Raw genomic sequence first — 25,911 nt, forward strand, 5'->3', positions numbered from 1 at the left:
GCAATCAACACATGATATATAAGGCTGATGAAAAGAACAATGTACTGGGAAGCCAGCCATGAACACAAAATATGGGTTTTCCATTGACTTGTTAAAGGAATTAAAAAGACTTTTAATTCATTTGGATTTCAATATCCTGACCCATCAAAAAATAAAACAGTAATTGCTACCTCACAAGACTTTATGAGAATATACTGAGACAACCTTTGTGGAAAATCTTCCAATATGCATTTATTTTATTATTACCAATTATTATGGAGAAACAATTTTCAGTCAGAAGGTATTTAGTTAAAAAAAAGCAAGGCACAAGAAAAATTAATTTGTGGCCAAAACTGTTTTTGTATAAAATACTGATCTCTCCCCAAAACTATAGATAAAATAGTGAGCATTTTAATCCTTAGTGGAGACAATTACTACAATAACAACAATGTCTTCTGCACAGATCATTTTTGCTTTGGCTCTTGTGGAATAAGCATCACATGGAATATCAGTTAATGGAATAAAAGCTGGAACTAATGAAAATAGATTTTAGTTTCCTATAAATATCACAAAAAATCATTTTTGCAGTACAATGATCTTCATGGCAGATATAATGGTATTGGACATTTGCTCTGATGAAATTATAACAACCATTTTAATTAATTTTTGCTTTTTTTTGAATTTTATTTTATTTTTGATTTTTTTAATTAATTTATTTTTTTGTGGTACGTGGGCCTCTCACTGTTGTGGCCTCTCCCGTTGCAGAGCACAGGCTCCGGACGCGCAGGCTCAGCGGCCATGGCTCACGGGCCCAGCCGCTCCACGGCATGTGGGATCTTCCCGGACCGGGGCACGAGCCCATGTTCCTTGCATCGGCAGGTGAACTCTCAACCACTGCGCCACCAGGGAAGCCCCTGAACGCTTTTGATGGGTTTTTCCCAAGGTTTTCTATAATCTGTCCCCACACAAACAATACAACCTTTTCTTCTAAATCCCAACAAAAATCTTCAGTTTCTCCTACTTAAAAATCCTTCTCACTCCTTTCAAAGGTTCTAAATCCTAACTTTTGTCTCCCAGTTTAATTTCTGTAGCATCCAACATGTCTTCCTTGAGACTCACAGCCCAATTTGATGGTTCTGAATTCCCATGAAAACTTCTATTTATTTATTATGTATACTTCTATTACCACACAAGCATAAATAACCTTGGATTACTTTTAAATCCTTAATATATATTTACATTTTTTTTTTACCAGATCAATGTCCCTTAAAATGGCTCTTTTTGTTATATTTATTTTGAATCTTTCTAACACCTATTATATACCCAAGAATTGGTAAATTCTAATAACATGGCCTTGAGTAGATACTTAATGGATGCTTGTTAAAAGAACGAAGGTGGAGAATACCGTACCCAACCAGGAAGCAAGACTCTCGTTCCAACTTTGCTCTATTTTAACTAGAGTGATATTGGTCAAGTCATTTTATATTTTTGGTCCTCCATTTTCTTATCTATGAAAGGAGCCAAGTAAAAGAGATGAGCTTTCGATTCAGGCTTGTTCTACTTCCAGTGAATATCTATCTCATTCTATCACCCAAGCCTCACCTTCCCTTAAGAATACTTGTCAATGGTGATGTAAAAACTGCCTTTCTGTAATTCCTCATCCAGCATTCACAGCGGAAATTTACTGGGACAATGTGTTCCCTATTAACTCTCTTTCCCTTAGTTTCCACTTTTGTCCTATATTTGGAGATTCCTTGGAATCTGGAAGCACAGAAATAGCTTCAGCAAACCTGGGGAATAGGCATGAAGGGACTTTAGGGACTCTGCCAGCCTGGCTCTGTGGCTCAGGTAACAGGCCAGCCAAGGCAGAGCTAGAGCTCAGAGCTGGAGGGTAAGTTCATAAAACAAGTGTAGGAACATTAAGCCTGAGGAGGAGACAAGGTTGAATTACAGGGCGCAGGCCAAAGCTCAGACTTCAAGCTGGCTGGCTGCTCTGAGAGCGCCAGAGGTCAAGATCCAGCAGGGGCAAAGGTGGAGGTGTGGTCAGGCGGTAGGGGTGGGAGTGGTGCAGGAGGAGGTGCTTTAAGATCCAGAGATCCCAGCTGCCCTGACTCATGCATACTTGGAGGGATAAAGTCTGAGAACGTGGACATGTCAGGACTTGGGTCCAAGCTGGCCTGAGGGGTCAGGGAAAGAGTGGAGCTTCGAGTGGAAGTGCAGGAGCAGCAGTGAGACACCCAGGAGAGCAGCTGCAGCAGTCCCGACTCTGGGAAGGCTGCTGCCCACAACCACTGGGGTCTGAACACCATGCTTTGAGTTTGCAGATAAGGACTGTAGGGTGTAGGGCAGGATTCTCCTGGTGCTGGGAAGGCAGTGCCCTCTGTGTCCTCAGAGACCTTTACCAGTTTTTCCAGAGACCTGGAGGGTACGATCTCCTCCGAAGTCCTTACAGAGCTGTTTGCTGGCAACAGTTAGTGTCCAAAGAGGTGTGTGCGTGATGTGCCAGGGGCATGCTGGGTGCAGCCCTAGCGACCCCAAGGCTGCCTGAGTTAAGCTCTGGATCAGCATTTCTTAACAGGTGAGATGTCTCCGGTTATGGTGGGCTCACCATCTAGACCCACGGGCAGCACACAGATTAATGTAGATCAAGTCCTCAGACAACCAAGGGGGCGCCACAGCCTCTCTCTTCTGGTGTCTCTTTCTCGCTTCCTGTGGATAACTCCTGAAATGAAGGAAACCGAGACTGAGGGGCTGGAGAATGCGGCAGGAATCCTAACTTTCCTGCTTAAGGAAGCTCTTAGCAAGTACCCATCTATCTGCCTTCAAGGAAGAAAACATTATTCTCTTTAGTCTTTCGAGTTCGGAATTGAGGACCAAATGCTCTCATCAACAGTCTGTGTCCCAGTGCATATTCTTGTGGACTTAGTTTCAAATGTTCTTTCCTAAATAATCCATTGAAGATGACATAGAACCCAGACACTTACCCACCACATTTTATTTCCTTAGTGAGTAATTATGACATTTGTTCAGCTATTTAAATGTGTTCTCTGAGTTAGGTAAAGGAGAACATAATAGTTAATCAAACAACTAATTCTTGGGAATTTAAACATATTCTAAGCACTTAATCATACTTAAAATGGATTATTAATGAAGCTTATAAACCTTTTTGCAGCTCTGAAAGTGAATTTCTCTGCAGGCTTAGAGAGTATTAATCCATTTAGATTTTTACTAAACAAATATTATTCATGCTTTAATTCCTGGGAAAAGAGCTTTAGAAAGCGAAGTTCATGTTCTGTTGTCCTTTACCGGGTCTAGTAATTACTTATTCTGCGTGGGAAGCCCTGAGCTCGGGTTAAACATTTTTCAAGTTACTCCCAAACTTAGGGAACGTTAGTGACCTACTTTTTTATTACTAAAAAAAAGAATGAGAGGACAAATTGAAGACTGTAAGGAATAGTTTTGCTTTAATACTGCATTTAAGGTAAATAGGTCACATTTTCTTTTTTTTTTTCTTTTTTTTTAATTTTTTTGCGGTACGCGGGCAGAGGCGTACTCTCCTGCTGCGGAGCACAAGCTCCGGAAGCGCAGGCCCAGCGGCCGTGGCTCACGGGCCCAGCCGCTCTGCGGCATGTGGGATCTTCCTGGACCGGGGCACGAACCCGTGTCCCCTGCATCAGCAGGCGGACTCTCAACCACTGCGCCACCAGGGAAGCCCCACATTTTCTTTTTCTCAAGATTACTGTCCCACAGGAAAAAAAAATTTTAAGCAGACTATTTCATTTTAGTGTTTTTTTTTAAAATAGTAGGATTAATATAAATTGCCTTCTCACCTGTTTTTAAAATAAAGGACTGAATGATAGTATTTATTTAACAAATATATATAGCAATATATTAAAAGCCTTTCATTTAATAACAGGAGAGGCAAAGATAAAGGATGAAAGAGGATCAAGAAGAAAGAGGACAGAATATGAATACTATCAACCCCTCCCCCAAGACAAGACTGATATTACTTTAAAAAAAATAGGCAGTTCTTTAGAGTAGGGGTTTACAGAAAACTTTTCCTGTAAAGGGTCAGAGAGTAACTCTTTTGTATTTTGCAGACCACATACCTTCTCTGTTTATTATTTGGCTTATTTTTTCCTTTTTATTTTATGTTTTTTAAGACAATACTCTTAAAATGTTTAAAACATTCTTAGCTCACACTTGTACAAAAACAGACAGTGAGCTTAATTATACTCGCAGTTGGTACAGTTTGCTGACTTCTGCTTTAGATTTTAGAATGGGGCAAATGTTGCCCCAAAATGCTCACTAGTAATTTTATATAAAATTTGCAAGTAAAAGTGTTCTTGACATGGAAACTTCCTATTTTTAATGGTAAGTGGAAATCAATGTGGAAATTTTAGCTTTCCCGAGAAAAAGAAAGGCTCTTCTCTTGAGGAGTAGCTTCTCTAACTTGCGGCCCTTCAATTAGGATAGCTCTGAAAGCTTTGACAAGCTTGTATATTTCCAATTTCAGGAATAAAATCATCCCTGACTATCTCCTCTGCAGGCAGGCTATTTCCTGCAGCTCCAGCCAAGGCTTTCTACTCTGAAGCATGGTTTCTTCAACTGGACTCTGAGGTCACACAGTTGAGGTCACTCAAGTTCTCTGCAGAATTTTTAAGGTTTGCATTTTCATTTCTAAAGGTAATAAAATAATTGATGTGATCAAATGCGGGATCATCTGGGTGATCACTGTCAAAATTGGTACCATTAGGGGAATTCAGTGCCCGATGAATTCAAGAGCTCTGGCTAATAGGAATACGAGTGAAGAACAATGAAATCATAGCATCCTGTACCTAGGAAGGTTTTGCTGCAGTTTGGTTAAAACAAAGAGCTGTGAGTGAATACAGCCATCTTACCATTTAATAACACTGTAGTATCTTCATGTCAAACCAAAATAATTCTGCTAGAGTAGTGTCAAGGGCTTGCTGCCAGCAGTGGTTTAACTTCTGGAAAGCCACATCATTGATTCAACTATCATAGTTAACTTAGATTTTATTGAATTTGGTTAATGTAGCTACTTTGTAAATTTTTTTCAGTTTTTCACTTGTATAAGAAGTATAACTACAATAATAAAAACAGCAAGACAGCACCTCAGCTCTGTATCTGTATTCTTTAAAATACACCTATTTCTTACTTAGTGAAAAACATTAATCAATATTGCACCAAAACTCAAAAAAGCTACAGATCAGATACTTATTATAATGAGTATGTATACAAAAATCTTAATAACGAAGGTATTTTAAGTCAGAGGTAATAACCTATTTAAGCTAATATTTGACAAAACACATTCTGGAAGCTCAACAATTGAGACTGTCATTGTTGACATTTGTTGTAATTGACAGAATTTGACTGAAACTTAAACTACCACCGTCACCAAAATATAGTCTTTCTTGTACTAATAAAGCCTCTGAAGAAATGGTGAGCAGTTGCTTGTGCATGACTTTAAAAGTTTTAGCTTTGTTTTTGTTACCTGAATATTGTATATGAATAAGGCAATGCAAATAAGATCTTTGTTTAATACCCAGTTTTTAATGACTAAATCTGGTGGCATTAAAGAATACATATATTTTCAAACTATGAAAGTCTCTCACTTGATTCAAAATAGATGACTTTTTTTGCACTGTCAGTGATTAAACCTGTTTGTGCAATTATTGTCTTAGTTTAAATGTAACCTAGTAGCTGACTTTGCGTTCATACGCTATGCTGGATTCCTAGCTAACGAGCTATCAGTATGCCAAGAATGTATTTTGGTTGTGTGGGTCTTTGTCTATTTTACTTTTCATATATTTAACTTGGGACTTTGGTCTCAAAAACAGAAATTCCCTTTGGACATTTCTGAATTTTTTGTATCTGATTTTTTTTCTTTTGCAATGAAACCGTAAATGTAGTTCCTCTTTAGCGTTACCTACCTTTTTCTAGAAGGAATGGGAATAAAAGCAGTAGCTTCTACTTTTTGGTCTTAAGCTTCCTTCTAAAAACTGGTGAGGAACCCGAAGAGGTTTTGTTTATGTGGATTATATCAATCGTTATTTACCATATCAGAAATTAACATTGAGAAGTTTTAAAAATATTTTAATGCATTTAAAATAATAATAATCAACTCATTACCTGTTAACATAAATAACATGTTCTGAAAAATAATTGTATATTCAGAAATGGAAATAATTAGGGAGAAGCATACATTTATTGTACATTTTTGTAGATCTCTTTAGCGTCTGGCTTAAAAGAAAATGCTGGATTCTCATATCTGCTTCTGCATTCAATATGTTGCATTATGCCGTTTTGGTTAAAATATGTGAAGAATATCTGGCCTCACACAGATGTGTATTTGGAAGAAGAAGGAGTATTTTAATAGCCTTTCCAGATGATTATGGATATTCTTCTTTGATAGAATACCAAAACTCAGCAAGTGGTGGTTTCTTAAAGATTAGGTGCAACATGAAGTTTGAAATCATATCAATGAAATTTGCTTACTCGGTTACATTAAAATTCACTATTCTAAAAAAAAAAATTCATGTATCTACCTTGCACTTTAAATGAATATTTCACTTGTGGCTTTTGTAATATTAAGTATTGGTCATCTGGAAAATTTAGTTCAATGAGATATGCAGATCTTGTAAATGTTGACGCATCATTACACGGTATCCAAGAAATCACATTTGTTAATATCACCTATCTCACCAGCATTTAAAAAACAGTGTTTAAGTTTTGGAAAGCTGTCAAGCTCCACATGGCAGCTACACGTTTCCCAAAACTTTATTTTTCATTTCAAATTTTAAATTTTATCATTCGCAACACATACTGCCAGGTCCTTTTTTGAAATGACAGACACACTTTGTTCATTTTCAAGAAAATGTCTGCCAGATACCGAAGTCTGAAGAACCACAGTTGGTCTGTCAATTGCTCTTTCAAGTAAAAATAAGTAGGTTGTGCAAGCAATCACCATTATTCATAGAGGTCAGACCACCTTGGAGGCTGTTTACTGCCTTTGGGTTAGGCGTGCGCGCTGCTCCAACCGTCTGTGGGAAGCAGGCTGATGTGGAGCAAATGTGGACACTTATGCCTGAGGAACTTCCTAGAGTAACTTCCTCAGCAGGTGCTGTGGCTACAGCAGTTTCCCTCTGAGGAGGACTGTAGGAATGGCAGCCATGCTAAGGTCTGGTGTGTCCTATAGATTGATCATTTTAACAAACATAGACTTCAGGGAACCTTAGGCAAAAGGATGAGGAAGTCTTCTACCTCTTTGAGGGAATTATTTTTCTTTTAATGCTTTCTTTCTTATCATTCTTTATCCATTCCACCCCATCCTCCTCTTAGTGTCCAGTGTCCTCGACAGAGTTCCAGATGCCAGTCATCTTATTCTCACCATCCTAACTTCGCATACCTGTCTTGTGCACTGCTGCTTTGTCTGATTTATTTGCCCAGAATCCTGCTTTCTGTGATGGTAACTAATGTATGACTAACCTATCCGTGAAAATGTTATCAACAAGAGCTAGTGGGAGCATGAAGTTCCCTTCCCCTCTACATAGTGGATATTTCTAAAAATGGTGGCAGGCCGTTGCAGGAGCTGAGGACAAGGAAATCTTGAATGAAAGCGTGGTACTAGTCAGTGAGAAGGGGAGCTTTAAATAATACCACACAAACATCCCCTTTGTCCACCTAAATGTAGAGTAGGCCCAGATTGGGCCCAGTGGAACAAAAGAAAAAGTTAGCAAAAAACTCTAAAATTATTTGTGTCATTATATCTGAAGCAACTAGAAAACTAGCAACTTTTCATGGTCCATTTTAGCTCTTAGATCAATTATTTATTTTTTCTCATATATTACTACATATGCAAAACAACCCAGTCAGCATCTCACTTTTAGATCCATTATTTTCTCCTCTCACCTACTGTAAATTATCTACAAATAAGGTAAGATTTGCTTCATTGATCTAGCATTTAATAGAAATTTTCAGGGAAATGCTAAAACTCTAATGGAAAGAAGGCCAACTCTTTTAAAACAGATGATTATTTTTCAGATGCATATATCATGCTTGTGCCATAGATAACCCAATTGGTCTGTTAAAAATTAGTATGATGGTTATTGTGAATATAGATATCTAATCTACACGCTTGTCTTCAAGGTTTGAAGTTACTGTAAGCAGAATAAGAGTTCATCCCACGGGTCGTTTGCAGAGTTTGAGAGTGATAGAGAGGGAATAACTGTGTATGTGACAAAGGGGGCTGTCATATCACACAGCATTTAGCAAGTTTTCTTCTGATTCCCATTGCCTCTGCAGTATTCAGAGAAACGCAGAAAGAACATATTTCAGAGTATCAGTGGAGCCCTCAGTGCTACCTGGTGCTTTTTGTAAGAAGATTATAGATTCACCCATTAAGAACTGTAAATCTCCATGCATTTTTTAATTAAAAAAAAAGGTAGGTAAGAGTATGGGGATATCTTAACTGTATTATCCAAATTTGGGTTTGAATTCCACATTTACCAGCCATGGAGTGGTTATTACAAGCTCTTTGGCCTTGGTTTCTTTCTGTGTCAGACTGGATTAACACTTGTCTTGTATGGTTGTTAGGGGATTAGAGATAATAGTGTAAGTCAAGTGCCTTGCACATGGCAAGCACCCCTGGTATTGTTATTTGGAGAGGTGCTATGGGTAAACTGTTTACATTTTAAAGACATTCACATTCTCTGAGTTTGATGTTGCTTGAAAGCCTTCTTTCCTGTCTGGTGGCTAACTTTCCCTTTTCTTATTGTTCTAAGAATACTTCTCCATTTGGCCCATTGTAAATAGTAACAATTGTTCAGTTGTTCCATCAGAAGAGAGAAGCCTTCCTGGTGCCTGGTTGACAGAGCTCCCTGTCTGAACTGTCTAACAGCTTTGGAGCTGGAGACAAAGCACTGGGCTGTCACTTCCTCCTCTGGGAAGAGAATAGGGTCCCTAACCAAAATAGATCCTCATCGTCTCACAAACGCCACCGAAAATAAATACTACGGAAATGAGGGCAAAAATCCACTGTGGTGGGTATTCAGACAGAATTCTTCCCAAAATAAAAATGTTTTCAGAGTTCGTAGGAAGCAGTAATAGATATTACATACAGCACGTGAATCATTGTTGTGCCAGTTTCAGTTATAAATTAGTAATATACTACATACAGGGCGGTTCTATTTGGATTGCTTGAACATAGCTAGAGCTAGAGAAATATGCCTGTGGAGGTGCATTTACAAACAGGAATAGCCTAGGCAAAAGTCACAAGAACCAACACACCCATGGACATTGATGGAAAATTAGTTAAGATCTTGGCATTAAAAAACCCATAAACTTTAGCTCTCTCACATCCATAATGAAGCTTGGAATAAAAAGCTTCTAAAATTAAAGCTGGGTGCAAATTAGTGATAAAGATTGGGGACAGGGGAAGGGACACCAAAAAAAAACATTGAATTACAAGAGTAATAAGTATTTAACTTTTCAGTTAAGTTATTGCTAAATTCAATTGTTTCTATTCAAACAAAATAATGATTTTTATCAGTCATAAATTTGCTAACTTTTTCCCCTTATTGGCTTATTTCTCAATTGTCTGAACTTTAGATAACATCTAAAGCTGAGAGACCATTCTAATTCTAATCCAAATTCAAGGTCAATTCATTGATAATATTATATAACAGAATTTGAAAAATGTCAGATCGTGTAAATTTTCAGACATAAGGAGCTTCATTTTCCTAATAAAGTTGCATTTCTTCATTCATGAGAAAACCAGTTTATAAGAAGGTAGCATCCTGGTCTACTGAGATATTATTAAATATCTGGAGAAGAAAAGTATCTAATGAACTTTATAGGTCTGTTTCAGAAATGGGGGAGAGTTCTTCATTTAACAGATATCTAACTTTACTTTAAAGTTACTGGAATCAAAGTGGAATGATACTGGTATTAAAAATGATAAGTCAATAGAAAAGAATAGGGCCCAGATATAGATCCAAGTGTATCTGGGAGTGAAAGTCATTGGGGGAGGAAGTATAATATTCATTATACATACAACTCAAAGTACATATGATAAACAAAACTGGGATAATTGGCTATCTATTAGCAAGAAAGTAACATCAGCTCCTATCTTATAATATTCAAAAGTAAATTCCAGCTGTATTAAGGAACCAGATATAAAACATGAAAAACTATAAAGATATTAGAAGAAACATCAGGAAAACATCTGTATAGCTATGGAATGAGAAAAGCTTTCTTTAGCAAGATAGGAAACAGGATAAATAATATTACATTTTTAAAAAACTATTCATACTATAGAGTACTATGTAACTAGTTTATGAAGGAAAAAATGCAAAGAGTAGATTAAATTAACATGTATAACTACTGTGTGGTATAAAGAAGAAAACAAATGATCTTGTAAGAGAAAATATTTACAGTACATATAAGACAGTGGCTTAATACCTCTAATACACAAAGAGCTCTTGCAAATTAATTAGAAAATGACAGATGTGAACAGGCAATTTGCAGCAGAGGAAATACGAAGGACCAATAAACCTAAGAAAAGATGTTTGACATCCACGTTAATAATCACGGAAGTGAAAACTGAAACACCTGATCATCATTTGAGATGGAGGGAGAGTGTTCCTACCAGCATGAAATAAGTTCAGACAAGGCCTGACACCCACTGTTGGTAAGTCTTGGGGGTACTCCTTACTCTTGAACACTTGGGATGGTTCTGTAAATTGCTTCAACCCAAAAGTAATTTGCCAGCATTTGTCAAAATATAAAAATGCACAGAGACCTTACCTACAATCTCAGTTCTGTGTAGTTATATGACAGAAATAAAAATAAACTATATGAACCGGTATACAAGTGTGCTCATTGAAGAAAAAACGCAGAACCGTGTGTTGGTTAAGAGCACGGCCACTAGAGTTACACTCGGTGAAATTCAAATCCATAACTTACCTTGTAAGTTATCCAATCCTTTTGTGCCTCAATTTTCTTATCTGCAAAAAAAGAAGGCAAAGTATGATATATCTCATGAAATTTTTATAGAGATTAAACGGTAGAATGCATGTTAAGTGCTTAAAACATTGTCTACTATATTTTAATACCAAATAAATATTAGTTAATACTATCATTGTTTGTAATAACAAAAACAACCTGGATATCCATCAGCAAGGAGAATAATTGAACAAACTGTACTATGAAGCCATTAAAAATAATGAGTCATATCTGTATGCATGTATTTGTCCAAGATACATTCAGTGAAAAAGTACAAGCTACAGTTTGATATACTGTATAATGCCAATTTTAGAATAAAAGCAAAACTAAATAATTCTTTTACAGATGTGCCTACTTTTGTAGTAGGATAAGATTGTGATATTAACCATGTTTGTTTTTTTTTTCTTCCACTAGTTCACATTTTACCCCCTTCTACCATTACTCCCATTCAGGCCCCTAGACTGCTCCAGGCGTGTTGTTCCCAATGCGGTATGAACAGACAAAAGAATCGTCCTAGCAACTGGTTTCCGAAAAGTCAAACTTGCAAATATTTGAGGGTTGGAGAAGAGAGGGGTCTCGCCACTGCCTGACTGGAAAAAGGTATATGATAGACATGAAAATACAAGTGTACAAAACACGTGTACAAGGATGCTTATTAAAGGTTGGAGAGGAGATACTCCCAGCTTGGGGGGAGATGAGAGTGTATTGGAAGGAAAGCAGTGAGTGTGGAGGTGAGCCTGGAAGAAGGGGGCCCAATGCCAAAAGCCTCAGATGGAGCCTGAGCAACTGGAAAACTACAGCTAGGCTGGCGGGATCTAAGACCAGAGGAAACTGCACTCAATTTCCAGGTGGAGGCCAGGGAGGCTGGAAGAGCCTGCAGAGAAAATGGCTGTAGGGAGCCAGGCAGGTAAGGCCTCAGACAGCCTGGCACAGAGTGCTGTGGCTCAGACATAGCACAGAAACCACTGCACCTGACAGGGTCTGACAACAGGGGCCAATGCATTTGTGGGAACCAGTGGCCAAGGCCCAGATGAAGGAAGTATCAATATCACTATGATTACCAAGAATCAGATGCTGTTCATGTTCTCCCTCCCACTCAATTTCTTGGTCCTACATAACCCCCTCCCTGAAATACAGGCCCAGTTATAGGAAAAAAGGAGGTTATTCCAAATTAACTGAGACTGAGTGGCCACCTAACTGCTGGGATGGAACCTCAAGCCAGAAATTAATTTAAGTTAAAGAAAATTTAAGTTATATTTCTTCCTCATCAAAGTTGTGGACTCATACCAGTTACAGGCATCTTAATATATTTATATGTAGATGATGAAAATACAAATTGTTAAAATGGATCACCTAGAAGCAGGGGAGAGGCCATAGAGCTGGAAGGGGGGGAGAAATTATGAGTTTTAATTTAGAGATTTCTGCAAATTTAAATAGTTGAAGCAAATAGGCATTCCTTGTGTCAGTTAATTGACTGGAATAGTATTAAATGTAAAGACAAGTGCAGATGCAACAGCAAGTTAAAAATCATTTTGTAGTACATGATAAAAGTCATGATTCAAATGCCTATTTTGGGCGAATTATTAATATCCTTATGCCTCAGTTTACTTATTTATAAGATGAAGGGGTTGGATTAAGTGATTTATATAATCCATTCCTGTTCTTTAAAAGGTACAACGCAAATGGTAGAAAAGAGTCGTATTTGTGAAGGACCTTGGATAAGTAAAGACCCTTCTAAGTTAATGTTCTAAAGATAACGGCTATAGGAACTACAGTGGAAAAACAGCACTGTTCCATGAAACAGGGGTTTGGTTGCCAGTCTCAGCTCTGCCAGTTTTTTTCTGTGTAACCTTGGGCACGACAGTTTAAACACTTTGTATTTCAACTCTCTAAACATCTCTGAAGTAGAAGTGCCCAAACCTGTCTGTACACTAGAATCGATCAGAGGTTTCAAAAAATACACATGCCATACATCCAATAGAAATATGTACACATGCTACCAAAAACATGTACAAGAATGTTCACAGCAGCACTATTTGTATTAACTCAAAACTAGAAACAATCCAAATGCCCATCGAAAGTAAAATGGATGAAGAAATGCTGGTATACTCGCGATTGGATACTATAGAGCAGGGGTCAGCAAACTTTTTTCTGTCAAGTGCCAGATAATAAATATTTTCAGCTTTGGCAGCCAAACAGTCTCTGTGGCAACTAAACTCTGGCATTGTTGTGTGAAAGCAGCTGTAGACAATACAGAAACAAATTAGCCTGAAGGCTTCATGATCCATGCAGGAGGCAGACAGGAGACCTGCCCTGGGCGCTGCCAGCCCTCTCACTATAGCTCACTTCTAATCTTGGCGTAGCCACACTGGCCTTCTTTATTTCCCTCAAAAGCACCAAATTCATTCCTGCCTTAAGATTTCTGCACTTATTATTCCCAATGCTTCTACGGACTGCCCCAAACTCTTTGCCCATCTGGTCCCTTTTTATGATTCCTAACTCTCAGGTACCTCCGCAGTAATGCCTTCACTGGCCACCCAATCTAATTGCATCCCCATCACTCTATCCCATCATCTTTATCACATCACCTTATTTTCATCATAGCACTCCCTTATCTATTATCCATTTTTATTTATTGCCTGGTTTCCCTGTATAGAACATAACCTTCATAAGAGAAAAGTTGTGTGCTTCTCTCTGTTGGAAAAAATTATCCAAGACTCAGAAACAAGCAAAAGAAATTACTGCGTGTACACTTAGTTTTAGTACTGGGCACTGTCTAGAGCAGAGATAAGCAAACTTTTTCTGTAAAGGAACATGCAGTAGATACTTAGGCTTTGTGGGCCAGAAAAATCAAAACTGAGGCTATTATGTAGGATACAGGTACTTATATCACAACAGAGAAACAGTTTTCACAATTTTAAAATTGATACCATTCAAAACAAAATAATAATTGAATACAGTTTCTGATAATATAGGTCTATTAATATGAAGAAGGAAATTCTTTTGGGGAGTATACATTTTGCTTCGCTGAAGTTCAAAGTATGATCAAAATCAATAGCAAATGTTCATCTAATGCTGATCTGTACTGAGATTTTATATATCTCATCTTCACACAGATAGGTATTGCCAAACCCTGATAGAATGTGATTCAATTGAGAATATTCCTTTATAAAATTCTGTTACATTCTCCTCTTGACATTTGCTCAAAAAATCATAATAAAACTTCACCACTGCTAAGCCATCAGAAGAAGAAGAGGAAGAAGGAGGAGAGGAGGGGGAGGGGGAGGGGGAGGGAAAACAAATAATTAGCCTGGCAGTGCTTCAATAAAACTTTATTCACAAAACAGGAGGTTGACCCCCTGCTATATAGCAATAAGAACAAACAAACTGTAACTACATGCAATAACATGGATGAATTTCACAAACATTCTGTTGAGTAACAGAAGCCAGATACAAAAGAACATACACTGTGTGGCTCCATTTATATAAATATCAAAAATAGGCAAAAGTGGGGCTTCCCTGGTGGCACAGTGGTTGAGAGTCCGCCTGCCGATGCAGGAGACACGGGTTCGTGCCCCGGTCTGGGAAGATCCCACATGCCGAGGAGTGGCTGGGCCTGTGAGCCACGGCCGCTGAGCCTGCGCGTCCGGAGCCTGTGCTCCGCAACGGGAGAGGCCGCAACAGTGAGAGGCCCGCGTACCACAAAAAAAAAAAAAAAAAAAGGCAAAAGTAAGCTATGATGTTAGAAGTAAGAATATATAGTGTGTATCTTGGGAAAGAGTGACTAATAGGGGGCCTAGAAGGGTGTCTTCTGGTCTGGTTTGATCTATTACTTGATTTGAGACTGTATTCACTTTGTGAAAATTAGTGGAACTGTACACTTACAGGCTTTGTACTTTTTTTCTTTTTTCTGATGTAAGCTTGACTTCAGTGAAAAGTTTACATAAAAATTACATATTTCAGGGTCTCATTCTGTAAGAATCTGCATTAGTTGGTTGGAGGTGTGGCCTGAGCGTTTGTCCTAAACCAGCCTTGAAGACTTAAGTGACCTCCCCAAGGTCACAGTATTGGCAGAGCTGACACAGAGCAATTTCTTACAGAGCAAGGTCTTACAGAGCAAGTTCTTAGAGTTCTGGGCGTGGAGTAAGTCAGCTGTGCAGAAAGAGAGCACACACAGCACCTGCCCTTGAGAATGGACTGGTAATTAGCTAAAGGAAGCCAACTTTACATTCCAGACTTTAACCTAGAGTCATATGTGCACTATCACCTGAATATTCTCATTGGCTTCTGCCACTTGGGCAGCACCCAGTTCAGAGCTTCGTAGATTTCTAGAGTTACTGGGAAGCTGCCAGGAGGCTTTCAGAGCTCAGCATGAGTGCAGTAGCCGGCTCTCCAAGCGGATGATCCCAGCATTCTTTCTAGTTCCCTGAGCCTCTTAACCTTTCTATAAGGCATTGTGGTATAGCGGACACAACCTGAAGTTTGGGTTGAAACAGACAAAACTTCACATTCTGGTTTTGCAATTTGTTGGCAAATTACTGAATTTTACCCAACTCTAATTTTTCTCATTTGTAAAAATAGGCATAAAATCTCCTCCCACTTACTTCATCCCCCACACCCCTATGACCTGCCAAGTTTCTTTTCCTCTTTTTGTATTCAATATTCATTGAGCCAACATTTACGTGTCAAACACTATGAAGGCTTAAGGATTATCTCACTTAATCCTTGTCAGTAAGGAAGGTTCATTCATGAACCACATTTTATACATGAAGAAACTAGGAATCAGAGAACTTAAGTGACCTGTCTAAGGTCACACAGATAGTAAGAGATGGAACCAATTTCCTGCTGAAGAAATCTAACTGGGAGCCTAGCCCTTAACCTCTGCTTGGGAAGAAGACAGTGCCTGGCAGCTTTCACTGTGTCCGGCCCATGTATGATATTCAATAGATGTTAATTCTGCATTTCCTTTTTCCTCAGAGAGCTATGAATCAGAGCTGAGGCTTAACAGTCAGAAAATCTAGCTTCTAGTGGCTTGGTAAGTCACTTTTATTTCCTTACCAATATAATAACAACACTGGATTGGATAAACCTGAAATGCTTCTCCTTAAGCTAAATGAATTTGTACTCTCTACGAATGTTTGCTCCAAACAGAAAATAGGACAGAACATTTTTGTCCTAAAATTTTATGAAAATTTTGCGTTTGCCTCCATAATCTGAGTTTCTTTTAAAAATAGATATTAAATTGTGTACTAGCCAAACCTCTACCACACACGTACTGACCCACACTCACCTCAACCCATCCTGCAGTTCCTGTTTGACCCTTTACTCCAGGGACACCTCACTCATGGTTGCACATTCCCAAGGGTATCCTAAAATTAACTCTCAACTTGGTTTGAAAAGCAGAGTTTTTTGTTGATTTCTTCAAGCCTCTGTACCTGGACCATCCTACTAATTTGTGCGATGTGAAAGCTTATGACACAGAAGCTCTCCCACACCTCACACGGGTCCCTAAAATTCATCTACAATGGAAGAAATTATTCTCATTAAAACAATCTATGCACTTTTGACATCTTGCCAACTTGGCAGATAACGCTGAATTTTCTGCAAATTGAAAAGTGGTGATGGTGATGTAGTTGGTGGTGATGGTACTGATAAAATATAACCCTGTTTCCATATGGGATGGTTTCTTTTATAAGAAAAAGATAAAATATGGACCAGATTTGGAAACCATTAGACCAGCAAGAACATGTAGAGGGGAAGAATGGCAAATTCACAGACGAAACTAAGGATTGTTTTCCTATTACTCACTTTCCGGTCATTTGCCTACATCTAAAACCCAATTAATATTTAAGGGAGAATGAGTTTTGTTCAAACCATTTGCGGAAGTAAAAACAAAGGTTGATTTGAGTACTAAACCAACATTTTGCAGAATTTTAGAGTAGTATTTAAAATAAGTTGTTATAATTTATGGGATATACATAGAAGCATAACATTTTAAAAAACAAACCATTAAAAACCACTGTTAATTTTGGACGGCACAATAGCCACTAGGGTTGAAAGATTTAGCATTCCAGTAATAAGAGTTTGGAATTCCAAAACATAGAAAAATTGTCATTTTTATTGTTTTGCTTAGTTTGGTTTTATTCCAGGAAATTTGGAGACAGTGGGCTAGACAGTATAGATGACAAGTCATGATGTGAACGCTTCCTATGAGACAGGAAATGCTCTGAGACCCTGCACATGACCCCCAACAAAGTCTGATCTTTGTTTTCAGTACATCCCTTTGCTTCTTTTTACTTAATTCTATGTATTGTGTCCAGATGAGACAGAGAGAAAACTGCAATTATAGGATAATATGCCTGCTAAAGAAATTGCTCTTATGGCACTGAGGAATAAGTGAACACACTTCCCAGTGATTTAGGAAGATATACTTGATATAAATGGAGTCACTGGCTATAGTAGCCTTTCTAAGGATTTCATCATAAACTTTTTCAGTTCCCAAATGCTAGTGATTTCAAACACACACACACACGTGTGTGTGTGTGTGTATCTATCTATCTATCTATATCTATCTCTCTCTCTCTATATATATATACACACACGCACATGTATGATTCGTTTTCAAGTGATTTCAGATTTTTAAAAAAGGACTCACTAAACATCAGTTTTAACAATGAGTACATGTTGAATTTGTGTTTCTGAGCTATTACTATTTTGGTCATGCAGACTTTGGGAATTAATAACCCAGAATATTTCCTTTATCATTTTGACACTGATTCATGCTGTCTTTGAATCTGCCCACCTGGAAGTGTCATGAAAATTTTTCCTTAAAAAACTGGAGTTGGCTTCAGTTCAACTCTGATTACATCCATTGTCCCAAAGGCATGCTCTTATTGCTGCAAAAAAGAAAATATAATGCATTTTAAAATTATTAAATAATGCTAGCTGAAACATGCAAATTTACAGTAACATTAGTACAAAGTTATGGTAAAAATCTTTCCTCCTATAAGTACTTCTGATGAAATTATAGCAATATTATTTCAAGCTGAACCAGAAAACTGCAATAGAATATGTTTCAGCCCATTTGCTATACAACAAGTCTTTACTGCTAAAATCCCATTTTTCTTTAGTATCATTTTTAAGGCATGTATCTGGCCATCGTGTGAGGGGGTGGAATGAGAGCCGTCAGCATTTGAAAAGAGAACTGAGGTGTTGGAAGGGCCATGCTCTTTCCGAAGGCTTTAAAGAAGGACCTTTCCTTGCCTCTTCCAGCTTTTAGTAGCCCCAGGTGTCCCTTGGCTTGTAGCAGTATAACTCCAATCTCTGCCTCTGTCTTTACATCACCATCTTCTCCATGTTTCTGTGTCTTCACGTAGTGTTCTCTGTCTGTATGTCTTTCCCTTTTCTTAGAAGAGAGTCTTTTTGGACTAAGTGCCCACCCTACTTCACATGACCTCATCTTAACTAATTACATCTGCAACAACTGTATTCCAGATAAGGTCATTCTGAGGTGTTGGGGTTTAGGATGTCAACACATATTTTGGGGGCCCTGGGGGTACAGTACAACCCATAACACTTGCCTTCGCAGGTGTTCTAGGTGCTAGGATTACAGCATGAATATCACAAAGTTCATGCTCTCCAAGTGCAAGGAAATTGACATTAAACAAAACCCAAGAATATCAGTTAGTTATAAGGGCTACATGGACAATTATATAATAGGGCACCTACTTAGACTGGGTGATCAGAAAGATCGTTGTAGGGTGACCTTTAAGCTGAGATCCCAAGGCAAGACAGAGGTAGCCATGCAAAGATGGAGAAAGAGGGTTCCAGGCAAAGGAAACCAAGGGTTCCAGGGGAGAAGAGCTAGTCCTTCTTGCACTGCTCACAGCAAAGTCTGCCAGCAGATAGGATTTCCTTTCTTTCCATGAATTTATGTATTACTTCACAAATTATTTACTTGAGTTTGAGCTTCTAATAGGTAATTTTCTGTGAAGTTATGGACAGGTGGAATAGCAACCCAAGAAACGGAACTTTTTGTGTTCTAAAATACAGTATTCATCTTTAGTCTGAAGATGGCATATTGTTTTATGGACTAGGAGGCTATTCTTATTGTTTGACAGCTACATCCCAGATATAACTGAAATATCATTGCAAAACCTGATAAGTCCTACTCATATCTCCTTACAAGATGTCAAATCTGATTTGCACTGATGCATTCATAAAAGACATTAGTATCACTTATAATAGAATCATCCTCAAATTTATCTTTCCATTAGTTTGAAAAAATGTAGAAATAGTCATTTTGGTATAATACAGCTATTTTTCATAGAAGCCACATTTTTCTAAGAACCTTTTTAAATTCTGTAGTATAGGATAGAGTGGTCTAAAGCTGGGCTCTAAATTGTTTCACCTCAAGGAAAATTGAAAACATTGTATGATAAGGAAAACCTGCAGAGAAGATTTAAAGGCTAAAGTCTTTTGCACATTTTCTATTTCAGATTTGGGTTTGCATTTTTAATACCGTTAGGAAGATTCACAGTAAAAGTGGGGCACATTGTTTCATCTCTGTTGTTTGCAGACATAAGCATATTTTACTCACTGAATTATTAACTTTTCCAAAAGCCTGTCAGTTTTTAGAAAAAGACCAAGAACTTGTAAAATAACACATCAGAAACTGTGATTCGGAGAGAGAACAAATGTATCCAACTCCCAGAATAACCTCAGAACTGACCCAACTGAGTCTTGGATACAAGCTTTCTAAGAATATGGTTGCTTCACAGTAACTTCCTATGAATTTTCTCAAACAAAATTTCACTAGGGCCAATGTTGCTCTTAAGATACTCAAAATTTAAAACTGCTCATCTTTTCATCCATTTCGGGGGGGAAAAGTATCTAACAAATCCTTAAAAATTAATCAAATTAGCAACACCCTTCCTATGAATAAACATTTCAAGAAATTTATAGGAGAGCTGCTCTTTTCTATTGAGTTATATTTTAAATAATTGCATTAGAAGAAAGACATCAGGAGATTCAACACAAGGTTAATTCTGCTCTATCCCTTTGGGTTCTTCTAGATTAGTCTAAACAAAGTAGACCAGCATTCATTCGTTGATGGGATGCAAAAGTCAGTCATCTCTCTCCCCATCCTGCCCCACCTCCATCTATGTTCCTAGATGCGTTAGACTTAGTCATGGGGCATCTGGTGTCCTGGCCCAGGGGACAGGCACCATGAGGACTGCAGCTACTAAGCGTGATCTACCAGGGCAGCCAGAAAGGAGGTCAGTTCTTATTCAGTTGGGTTTTCTGTTGCTTCTTAAAGCACACAATGATGATTTTCAGAGGTCTGAGTGAAATGCTGGTTCCCTGGAAGAGTTAACACATGAGCTATGAATATTTTATTAATACTAGCTCATCAAATAATGAACGGAGGCTGGTAGATTCAAAGCTCACATATAAATAACTGTTCAGAGTCCATTGTTTGTAGTTGCTGAGAATTAAGATCTACTCTATAGTCTCTATAAATATAATTTCAGAGATAGGAAGGTGGGAATCCAGAATATAGAGAAGGCTTTGAACTTCCTTTGACTAAGCCAGATGTAGGAAGCTATCACTTGTCTACTTTTCACATCACAATCGAAAAGAGACCGTCTTCCTTTGGTAATGGAAGTGCATTACAAGAACAGGTACCAGAGTCTGTTGGCTTTTTGCTTGGTATTCCTGTTCCTTTTGTGCCTCTCAAGTTTTGCCTATCAGTAAGTAAGTGAAGACAGTACGTGTAGAAAGAAAAACTTGCCCTTGAGGTAGTTTGCAGCTTCAAGGGACAGAACAAGTGTCAGCCTATGAAAGAAAAGAGCGACTCACTCAGTGTCAAAACAAATGCAGTCTGTCTTGGGGGAGCAACTTGCTGGTACAGGTGAAGGAGCACTTTTTCTTTGCATGAGAACCGCATCATCTTGGCAAGCTGTTTGAGTGAACCAGACTGCGGTGGGGAGTTTTTTCCCCAAACATTTCATTACGCCACCCTGACTTGCTACCAAAGGTTGCCTGGGCTTGTCGATACTAGTGAGTTCTGTGCATCAGTAGGGACTGAGAAATATAAAAAAAGAAGAAACTTCACAGATGTGGGTTATTTCAGAAAAGTGGAGAAGAGAAGGAGGAAGACTGTAGATCTTAGAGAAAATATTAATATTATGAGTCAGATACACCTGAGGTTTCCATATGCTTTGCAGATTCCATTTATGTGGTGAAGCGCACATCTTCTTTCTTTGTTTACTCTTCCAGATTCTCCTCTTGATCCTCCTCCAACTTGGAAACTTCTTCTGCTGGATTCTAAAGCTGTGATTTTAAAGCAGTCTGCTCTGGCCTAGGCAGATTTGTTTGATCACGATGGTTCCCTAGACAAGGACTAGACAAAGCAGCGTAGCAAACAAGATACTTCTAGAATAAGCAACATTTTTAGTAGAGAAGACTATTTGGGGGTGAATGGACCTCGACTTCTTGAAATTGGAGCTCCACTTTGTTCAAGTTCCCCAAATAGTTATCTCTTTATTGCATTTGAGATAGAAAGTCTCATAGCTATAGTTCAGAGAAAGCGAAACACAGTAAAAGTTATCATTCCCATCATAATCCAACTGAGTCAGTTGCAGACACAGGAGGCAGGGGGAGTAGGGGGCAGAGGGCTGTGCTTTACATAGGCATTCTGAAATCTAAGACCTTTTCATCTGTGAAGGGGCTGACAAACTACAGCCCCCAAGTCAAACCCAGCCCAATTCTAGAAGCTAAGAAGAGCTTTTACATTTTTAAAGGGTTGTAGAAGCAGTAGCAGCAGCAACAGGAACCTTATATATCCTCAAAGCCCTAAAATATTTATTATCTGACCCTTTACAGAAAAAGTTTAATGACCCCTGATGTGAGCCTACAATTCCCTAGAGCTTTAAGTGCTTCTTCGGGTTCCTGTAAGTAACCACTGATGAGAAGAAAGAGGGTGTGGAGGATTTTGTGGGAGGTGTTAGAACAGGGCCTGGAGAAGAACTACGCACCTGGTATCTGCAATCCTTTGGGCAGAACTCAATCACGTGGCTACAGCTACCTGCAAAGGAGGACAGGAAATATAGTCCAGCTCCTTGCCAAGGAGGAAAATAAATCTGGTTGGTGAAAATGCCAGTGTTACAAGGCACACAAGATTAACTGCTTGAAAAATTAAATAGGCAGTTGTTGAAGAGTTCAGGAAAAGGCTAGAGCACTTCAGACTGAGGTTATGAGGTTATCATGGTGGTTTCCCAGAAGAGGTCAAACTGTGATGGCCAATCATCAAGAGGGTGGGAAATATAGGTAACTGGAAAGAGATCATCAAAGCACAAGGGTGGAACATGTAAGGCTTGCACAGGGACTCATATTTCACAAGGAAAGAAGCTTCACAGGGAAGTTCTAGGAAATACTCTTTAGAAAGACTGGGTTCTACTGGCGAAAGGCCTTGAGTGTCAGGCCATGGCAGGCAGTATATATGGAGGCCGACTTTTAAAAATCATCCAACCAGTGATTTTTTTTTCCTGATTTTAAATTTATTTGTTTATTTTTGCTCTATGGCTGCATTGTCTACGAGTCTGGAAACGCTGCATCTTGAGTTTCTTCACAGATTTCTCCAGGTGAAGGCTACCTTCAGAAGATAGGAGTGCTGGGATTTCAAGAAACAAAATGAAATGATAAAAATTGACCCATCTCTTTTAAAAAAAGTCAAATTTGTAAGTTATACATTTATAAGAGTATATGATAACATTTATGGTCAGTTTAAAGAATAATAATAAAATTAACACTCAGGCATGCACCATCAACATAAGTAATAACAGAATATTGTCCATATTTGGGACACCCCCCCTTACCCCCCCCATGCCTCCTTGATCACATCTCCCTCTCTCTATTGCCCCCTTCCAAGAAACAATAATTCTGCATTTTATATTAGTTGTTCCTTGCTATTCTTTATAGTTTTACCACTTACCTATGGATCTCTATAAATAAATTATTTAATTTTACCTATTTTTGACCTTTGTACAGATGGAATCATATTAAACATATTCTTCTGTGACTTGTTTTTCTTAATATTAAATTTTTAAGATTCATGCAAGATTCTACTGTATGTTATCCATTCTACCCTAGATGGTCATTCCTGTTTCTTTTTAAATTGGAGAAAAATCTATCTCTTCCAAAGAAGACATTAAAATGAATACTAACAAAACAGAACAAAATAAAACAAAAATCAGGAAATAAGATGCTAGTGAAGGATGCATTGCTCTTTGTTTGTAGAACATTTGAAAAGTCCAGTGTATCTCTCCTTGGGACTCCTTGGTCTTACAGGAGTATAAAGTTTGGCTTACCATGTTTTAACTTGATTTGCTGTGACATTTATCTGTACTCTTTTTGGTGGTTTGTTTTTTCGAAGCACCAGTTCCTGAATGTGATTGAAGGGCTGTGGCTACTTTAAAACTGCCCCTGTCCCCTGGTCTTCACCCTGCCAGTTAAGGACATTCAAGGCACTTTTGTGCTACCAGGTCTCAGATTCTACTTCAGGACATTTTTTGCATGGGCCTTTTTGAGAGAATTTCCTTGCAAACCTCAGACCCTTGACAACACGTGACTTGGCTTTTATAATCCAGTTCTTCCAGATATAATGTAAGTCTGACAGTGATAATTTTATGTTAGTCATCTTCATTGTTAGACTTTTGTCCTTGAGTCTACGAATGATTCAATTTCATAAATGAAATAAGCCCTGTCTCCTTCACATCTTGAGGCTGGCTCAGAGAATGCTTTTCAGCTCCAGCTGATACATCTATTTACCCATCCACCCCAGAAAGCTTGGAAATCCTGAATCGGAATCCGGGGAATGTCTACATACAGTCCCATAAGAGAATCTCAGCTGCTCAGTTCTCACTATCTAATGGAGTTTTCAAGAATATAAACAACCGGGCTTCCCTGGTGGCCCAGTGGTTGAGAGTCCGCCTGCCGGTGCAGGGGACACGGGTTCGTGCCCCGGTCCGGGAAGATCGCATATGCCGTGGAGCGGCTGGGCCCATGGGCCATGGCCGCTGAGCCTGCGCGTCCGGAGCCTGTGATCTGCAACGAGAGAGACCACAACAGTGAGAGGCCCGTGTACCACAAAAAAAAAAAATATATATATATATATATATATATATATATAAACCACCTAATTTCTTCCCATAGAAAGAGACAAGAAAATCTTTCTGAGTGGTGGGACAGTTTACTTCTCAAACGTTTCTTTAAGTTTCTTTTCCTTTTGGTTTTATGTTTCACAGTCAGGTTTCAATTCTGAATAATTAGCATATGTTTGCCTCATGAGAACAACCTGAGTTGCAAAACTCATTTTTAAGCTTCTCTGCTTAAAGCAATCAGGTCCATAAATTATACATCTGTTACCTGATATGCATTTTCTAATAGTCTAAAGCCATCCCACGTGAATATTCATTTTCACATTAAAGGTAGAAAAAGTCTGGAAGCCTAATTTTCTGTTTTTGTTTTTCTTTTTTCCTTTTGCCGAGAGGCAGATACTCTTCTTTTGAAAATCCTATTTATTCCTGATGGGAAGTTTTATTTCTATCTTCAGCTACATTATTTTAGATTTGTGTAATCGGTTCAGCAAACTGCTTCTTAAAGTAATAAATAAATAACAAATTAAACTTGCAGTTAGAGTTTACTAAAAATATAGGTTGCTATAATTTTGTTGGTGATAGAAGTACAGAAGTAGAAATGATTAATGATGATTACTAATTACACAGCTGCATTCAGAGAACACAAGTCTATAGAACCATGGATTTAAAGTTAAATAAGGGCTTCATCCTAGGAAAAACCATTGTAGACAGTGTCTAAATGTAGCTCATTTCTAGTCTGTACTTAATCACCCCCATCACCTGCCATCACTTCACTTAACAAAGAAAACCAGAAAAATAGAGCACTAAAATGACCATCTCATTCTTCTTCCCGAGTTGTTTTGTTGACTGTTAATTTGTGTTTAAAAAGCACCATCAATGTGAGAAATTATCAGGTATTAATAATAGTGAAGAGGCAATTCTCACTTCTTTCTTTCCTAAATTTTGGATAATCTGTCCTGGCGTTTCATATTAAAAATGGCTGGGACTTCCCTGGTGGCACAGTGGTTAAGAATCTGCCTGCCAATGCAGGGGACACAGGTTCGATCCCTGGCCTGGGAAGATCCCACATGCCGTGGAGCAACTAAGCCCGTGCGCCACAACTACTGAGCCTGCGCGCCACAACTACTGAAGCCCGGGCACCTAGAGCCCATGGTCTACAACAAGAGAAGCCACCCAATGAGAAGCCCTCACATTGCAACGAACAGTAGTCCCCGGAAGAGTAGCCCCTGCTCACCGCAACTAGAGAAAGTCAGAAAGCCCACGTGCAGCAACGAAGACCCAACACAGCCAAAAAATAAATAAAATTTTTTTTAAGAAAAAGGCTTATTGGTGAGGCTAGTGAAAATCTCTATAAAATAAAATCACTAAATATTTGACTTACAGACAGAAGATGTGGGTTTGATCACTTCATCTGTAGCTTAAAATAAGAAAACCTACAAAGTAGCTCTCACATTTTTTTTAACTGTTTACTTTTTTTTGATGAGCACAAAAGTCACATTTTTCCTTTTCTGTTCTTCAGTCCTGTAGAAAAATCATTATTTTAGGAGAAACAATTTTGCAAATAAAGCAACAGAGATCCAGAGAGGTTATGTGAAATTGTAATATCTCGAACTTAGTTCTCTTACACCCCAGTCATGTGTTACTTTCAGTACTCAATCAATGACCAAAAACAAAAAAGACAAAAGTGTGTGTGGAGGAAGTGAAATGGAGATAGAAAAAGGAGATAGAGAGACATAGAAAAAGAAAG

General features: G+C 38.3%; 1 long non-coding RNA gene across 1 annotated transcript; it reads right to left on the reverse strand.

The window, feature by feature from the left end:
- Positions 1–205: 205 nt before the first annotated feature.
- Positions 206–25,111, reverse strand: LOC117314499 (uncharacterized). Its single transcript, XR_004529257.2, has 5 exons — positions 23,376–25,111; positions 20,866–22,093; positions 17,807–17,900; positions 10,966–11,006; positions 206–2,701 (listed from the first exon to the last, which is right to left on the reverse strand). It is a non-coding gene; the product is annotated as an uncharacterized lncRNA (long non-coding RNA).
- Between the last annotated feature and the right edge of the window lie 800 nt (positions 25,112–25,911).

The sequence above is a fragment of the Tursiops truncatus genome, chromosome 12 (assembly GCF_011762595.2).
Source record: "Tursiops truncatus isolate mTurTru1 chromosome 12, mTurTru1.mat.Y, whole genome shotgun sequence".
Lineage (NCBI taxonomy): Eukaryota > Metazoa > Chordata > Mammalia > Artiodactyla > Delphinidae > Tursiops > Tursiops truncatus.